The sequence below is a fragment of the Cupressus sempervirens genome, chromosome 1 (genome assembly GCF_028749045.1).
Source record: "Cupressus sempervirens isolate cs-2001-9-10 chromosome 1, ASM2874904v1, whole genome shotgun sequence".
Lineage (NCBI taxonomy): Eukaryota > Viridiplantae > Streptophyta > Pinopsida > Cupressales > Cupressaceae > Cupressus > Cupressus sempervirens.
Genome location: NC_143118.1, coordinates 354,357,311 through 354,364,640, shown reverse-complemented (window position 1 = coordinate 354,364,640; position 7,330 = coordinate 354,357,311).

Sequence of the window (7,330 nt, the reverse complement as noted above, 5' to 3'; positions counted from 1 at the left end):
GTCCAAAATCACTGAGCACCAGGATCATATTACATTTTGACGAAACCAAAAGAAAAGATTACATGTAAAATTAATGACAATTTTTAACAAACATTGAATAGGAAAACCCTTTGGCAGCAAGCCTTCCAAAGGGGGTTAGATGAAAATTACTAGAAAATAAGAAGTAACCTACACAAATTAGAGCAAACAGAAGTTAATCAGGTTTGGCGGTAAACCAACCAAACTCAAAAAAAAAAATACAATTTCTTCCATCTTAAGAAGATTAAAGGAGAAATTACTGAAATCTCTCTCAAGAGTCTGCTTCGAATCGTACCTTCATGCAAACACTCAAAACAAAGATTAAACTGCTCTGATACCATGTTAGAAATGGAAAAAGAAATCTGTAAATAAGCAATACCAGGAAAGAATCTAAGTGAGTAAATACATGAAAAGATATTACCATAAAATAGGAGAGAGAAAGCTTTAAGCTCCAACACCATGAGACAAGATATTTGGAAAGGGGAAAGCAAAGAAAACCCCTTGTGACATTATGAATGAGGCATGAAAAGCCTAAGAAGGAAGAGAGAGAGAGATAGAGAGCAATGCTCACACAATAATTGAGAAGAGGAAGAAACCTCATTGTTAAATGAGAGAAGAGGGTCATCTCTTAAATAGAGATGAGAGAGAGGAGTTAGAATGTAACTCCCATGTCTATGAATGCCACCATTCATAAGTGTGTGAGGCCAAGTGTGAGATTCCTCTTAAGGAGGAATAATCTAAAATTAGAAATTACAATATATATTTGTCCTCACATATTCCACTAGATGACAAAATAAGATGTAGTGGAAAAAGGAAAAAAAAGAAATATATTAGGATACCTTGGCTTATATCCTAATATATTACAACAATAAAGGAAGAAGGTCTAACCTTGGTTTATAAGCACACCAAGGAAAGATTACAACTTCTAACAACTTCTTTGTCTTCTTCGCTTTCTATGCACACATTTTTTTCTAAACCACTTTTATTCTTCTTCTTTTTGTAGCATTCGATATTTTAAGCTCTCAATTTTCTAAAAGTTGCAAGCTTTTATAGAGAGAAACTCTCATGGAAATTTCAATTTTCTGCTTGTATTTGATTTTTCCCTCTTACTAATTGTTTTTCATCTATGTAGGTTTATAAATTTTTATTTATGTGTTTTGGCATATGCACCTATATTTTATGGTATCTACTACAAGGAAAATTTATTTAATTGCTAAATCTTTCAATTTGCTTTCAGATTTATATACTTCTTTTGATATGTCTACTTTTTAGTTAATCCACTAACTTTCAAATTACATTTTGACAAAGACAAGAATTTTAAATGACTCATGATTTACGCTTGTAGGTTGTCTATTGCTAATCAACTAAAATTTTTGTTTTCCTTAAATATTTTATTTGCACATAGATTAATTGAGGTGGATTGTGGATATCTTAGTTGAAAGTTCAAGGAGTATGCTCTTTTCTCCAAGAGGGCAAATCAAAAACCTGTATAAGACAATTGAGTTAACATTTGAGAAAAATTCTTGGAATGAATGTGTGATTATGCATCTTGGATAAAATAATATGGATACGAGAGCATGGTTTTTTCCTTGGTGGGGAATCATAAATCTAGACTCTAGATGTTGTCTATCCATTTACCACATTCAACCTTTAGCGAGCCTGTTGATTGAAGGAAAGATCTTTTAAGAATGACTCAAGTGGAAACAAGTGGACACCAACTCTTCCAATCCCATAAAAAACAAAATCCTCTCAAGATTAAAGTCTCAGAGGATATAACTAGTTTTGTATACCAAGATTAGGGTACACTTCTATAAACTATTATTCCCAAGAGGTCCCATTGATTAGGATACTTGGAAGGAAACTTATAGCTTTTTATCTATGACCTTCAAGAGATTAAGTAGCTACATGGAAATGGTTCTCAAATTATCCTAAGATAAGAGACCCTTGAAAGGTACACCATAGAATGAGAGATTCAAAGATAGTATGCAATATAAGTGTAAGTATCCAAGACCCTAAGTGAATGTGTTGTAGAGTGAACTAGATTAAACGAGAGAATGATCTAAAATGAGAGGTGTGAGTGCAAGAGAGAAAACTAAGATAAAAAAAGATAACCAATCTACTCCATGATAAGATAAGTAGGATGTAGTAAGCTAGCAATAAAAGAGGATAAACACTAAGCCATATGATAATGCAAGAGTGAAAAATACTCTCAAGAATCAAAGTGACAACATAACAAAAGCTCGAACTCTAGATCTCCTCAAAAGAGTGAGGAGAGAGCCTACTTTTATAGATTTTTAGAAAATTAAGCTTAAGAGGCAAAATAAGTGGATGAGATTATGAGGCAAAACAATGAGTAGTTGAGATAAGCAGGCAAAATCCTATTTGAAAAGTCAAAATAATCCACTCACCTTGGAAATTATACTTTTAAGATAGAGAGAATTTCTCTTTCTTTTTAATTTTTAAATATAAAATGTCTCTTTCATGTGCACATAGAATAAAGTGGATTTTTATTTAATTAAAAGGGTACATGTCCTTTTAATCAAATAAACTCAAGACAAGGTGGTCAAAGCATATGATAAAATCAAATAAATTATTAATTGATGGTTTGATCAAGGATTATAGGTTGATGTATGCAAGATAGGTTAAGTGCTATATGGTCCACCATATAAATTAAAAATATTCAGAAAGGTTGAATATAGTTTAGTAGACCAAAATTGGATGATTATATTTTCCCCTTTTTGAGTCAGTATATTGCATAAATAATGATGATGATGATGATAGATCTAACTTTGAACCTTATCAAATGAAGTGAAGTGAGATAACTAACTCCAAACTTGATCAAATGAAGATTAGCAAGGTTGATTCTAAACACGATTGAATGAGATTCAAAGAGATAATCATGAATGCAAAGTTGGATGTAAAGTGATAAAACTAAATGTAAGGACAAGGTTGATAATACAATGTTGGAACTAATGTGATGCAATGAGAACTGATATATCCAAGTGTCAAAAACTTACAATTGGAACAATTGTTATTTTGTCATTTATGCCAAATCTATGGATGAGACGTATTTCTACCTAATCTAAATGTCATATCTATTTGATTGATGAAGAGTATTTGTGAAGTTACTCATAGCTATAACAACTAGAGGAAAGGTTGAAGTTATGAAAATGAAGTTACAATGGATATTTGATTAGATAGTCTTTGATAAAGCAAAGTAATTTTTTATCTCAAGAAAGTTAGGCTAAGCCAAGAAAAAAAGAAAAATACTAAGGAGTGTCGAGTAATGCTAGTGTCAATTGAACTACAGTGAGTGCCTAGAAAATATAGTATTGACCGAGCATTAGCATCGACCAATCAAGTTAGTTGATTAGAGAGATTAGATTTCCACAATCCATTAAAATTGTTCTTAATTGCTTCTGGATTAGATTGTGTTGAAATTTTTTACCATCAACATTTCGAATGCATTTATTTACTCTTGTGTTTTTAGGTTTACTTATTTACTTATTTATTTATTTTCTTTTTTTATAAAAAATTATTTAATTTATTTTCAATTTTTTGTAGTTTATTTTATTCTCATTTAAATTTTAGTTTTAAACTCTTAATTTTTAATTTTTAAATTTATTTTCTTATTTATTCTTTATTTTATTTTTAGCTTAGGTGGTGTTGGGTGTATGCCTTTATTTATATATACTTAGACACATTCACGAACAAACGCACACACACATATGTATGTATGTATGTATATGTATAGATATAATTCGTGATATATTGATTTTTATATATTTAGGTATGTAGGTATTTTTTCAGATATAAATATATGCATCTAGATGTTTTATACTTTTTTAACATAGCTAGGCATTTTTGTATATGCATACATAGGTACATTGGACATTTACCTATGTTTAGATATATAGATGCACGCTTGTATATTTGCTTATATTTACACATTGCATTTTGTGCTCCATGATGGTGCGGTCAGCTTGGTCTTCTTTTGTGTTATTTATTATTTTGTTTTTGCTTTTACTTTATCATTCCCTTAAGGCCTCTCAGTTTTCCTTTATTTATTCACTTCTTTGTTAAAGGTATTTAGTCTCCTCCGTCAATTTTTGTGCTTTCTCCCTCCATGTAGTCCCTTATATCTTTAGAGTCAGTCCCAATTTGCAACTTATGGTATTTTTTTGCAGCTCTTGCTCTCTCGTCCTGATGATGAATCATGTAGTGTGATTTGAAATGTTGATGGTAAAAAATTTCAACACAATCTAATCCAGAAGCAATTAAGCACAAAGTTAGTTGATGTTGAGCCAGGAAGATTTATAGCAACTGAGCATTTCAGTGTTGACTGAGTATCAAAATTTAAAGATTTTTGAGTGACAATAAGAGAACAAATTCAAAGAAATTGTATGATCAAGTCAATTTAGGTGATTTTTTGAGAGATGTAAAACATGTTGAAGATAAGACTGATGAGTTGGATCATTAAATTCAAGGAGATGATTACTTAAAGACCTAATAGGTAGATTCTAGAGAAGTTTCTAGAGGATGATCAAGAAGATCAAAAAATACATTGAATTGAGTTGAATCTAATCATAAACCCTAAGATCTACAATGGATGTAAAAAATGGTAAAGCACAAATTTCCTATTTAAAGACATACAAAATTAATCATTTGGTGAAATGTCCATCTATGTCTAGTCAAGCCAAGCCGAGCCCAACTAGTGTGTGTATGAGAATTTTTTTATGTGAAGAGAAGCATACATAGCAAGGTTGATGAGAAGCACACAAGTGTGTGAATGCAAAGCTAAGGGAGAAAGATTGCAAATATGATGTTTTTGATAAGTAAATTAGAGCATAAGGCTTAAGTGTTGATGAGAAGAGTGGACTGATTGCTTGAAGGGGGACTAAGCACATCAAGATCAGAGATGACAATGAAAGGGTTATCAGTGAACCAAATAGAGATTTAAACTAGTAAAAGTGAGTTGTAATCATACAAATCAAACCTACTATTTATTTCTTATCATTATAAACAATTTGTATTGAAGTCCTTTTAGTAGAAGGTTGACCTAACAATCATTTGAAGACTTAACAATTTATGTAAATCCTTTAAGTGGGTGACATTCTAATGGAATGATCAAAGTCCTCTTACAAGGCCACTCCTGAAAAGGTGATTAAATCCTTTAACTAGGTCACATTTAACAATGTGTTTTGTAACCTTTAATATGGTTGGCTCCTAATAGATCTCACTTTGAAAGAGTGACATGTTGCTGATGGTTTTTCCCAAATTGGGTTTCCATGTAAAATCCTAGTGTAAAACTGTGATGTATGTCTTATGAATGTTTATATTTGATAATATTTTCATTATGCAATGCAAGTTATGCTTATGACAGTTTTACAGTATAGACTGAGCAACAACAGGATAAGTAAAACAATGAACTGATTAATGCTTAATTGTTTTAAGTGGTACATATAGACCTTGAGTAACTGATTCAACCCCCCTCTCAGTTATTCTAAACATTTCTAACAATTGGTATCAGAGCTTAGTTCTTATAGAAAAAATTTGGAAGGTAATTAAAGCCAAAGATCATAACAAACAAGAGAGATGTACCCAAGCTAAACAAGGAAAAATTTCCTACATGGTAGACCCTGACAAAGCTGCACATATCCAATATCAGTGATGTCAAATTTTTTGAAAATGAATATGCATAAGTAATAACTACTCCGTTAAATGCTAAAGAACTGAGACATAAGTTAGATTACAACCAATCAATGTTGGAGATTGCCTTAGCTCTAAGCTATGCCAAGTGTGACGACCTAAAAGATTGCAATACTACAAAGAAGATGTGGGATAGATTGAAGACCATATATAGAGGTGATGAAAATGTTTTAAGAGCCAAATCAAAAATCCTAAGAGGAAAATTTGATGACATGAGAATGATGGAAGGTGAGAATATAGCACAATACTACACAAGAGTTATGTTGAAGTTGATGAAAGATCAACCCCACAGCTCCCAAGAATCACTTGCATGTAAACACATGCCATAGAAAGAGAGAAGAAAAAGCTATGGAGGTTGGAATTCCTAAATCCATAGATGAGACATTCTTGATGAGCAAAAAGAGAGATTGATATTATAAAAAATGAATTAATCTCAATTAAAATTTATAATGAGAGATCGTCCTTATAAAGGAGATCGAAACCATAAAAAGGTCTAACCTAGGTTGCATAATAATAATTAATATGTTGAAGTTGATGAAAGATCAACCCATAGCTTTGAAGAATCACTTGCATGCAAACACCTATCATAGAAAGAGAGAAGCAAAAGCTATGGAGGTTGGAATTCCCAAATCCATAGATGAGACATCCTTGAGGAGCAAAAAGATAGATTGTTATTATAAAAGTAAATAAATCTCAATTAAATTTTACAATGAGAGATTGTCCTTATAAAGGATATCAAAACCCTAAAAAGGTCTAACCTAGGTTGCATAATAATAATTAATAAAAGAATTAATTATTGTATGCCTAAATTTTAGCTAAAAAAACTAGAGTTAATTGGGAAATATCTAATTACTCTAACACTCCCCCCTTAAGATAAACTTAGGGAGTAGCTAAAAACTCACAAACTACTACTAAAAGTAGAATTGCATCCTGACAAACAAGGCTGATGAGATACCCAAGCACAACCAAATCTCTGTAAAGAGAAGAAATAGAGAAAACCACATGGGAAAAACCCTACTCCAAAAAAAGATGGAAAACACGCTAAAAGAAACTAGTGAAGAATTAAAGAAGACTCCAAACTAGGAAATATCCCAGAAGATAAGAACAAAAGATGATCTTGAAGAACACCACTGAAGCATGTAGAAGTTGCAAAGCTCTATCAAAAGTAACTATTTATCTAAAGAACCTCCAGTAAAATAGAACCTGACTAGGTAAAGAAGACTATAGTTTGGATTGAATTAGGAGGCACACAAAGGTAAACAAATGAACTTGAAGATACAAATGGCATGAAACACCAAAGCTTGAAGAGTTGATCAAGTGAACCAAGGAAGCATGAGAAATAACAAAAGAACCCCCCTAATGTAGATAAGGTTGAGGTGATAGCCAACTAAAAAAGTGGGCCAAAAGAGCTGCTTGTCAAGGGAACATGATCAAGATGAACAAAAGAGTACATATGTGTGTATTGAGGTGATCAAACTTAGACACAACATGAGGCTAATGTCATAGAAAGGACAATCACTAGACAAAGGAAGATAGAAAACAAAGGAAAAATATCAACCCCCCATGGCACTTTAATCATGAGTAGTGCATGTACAATAAGGCA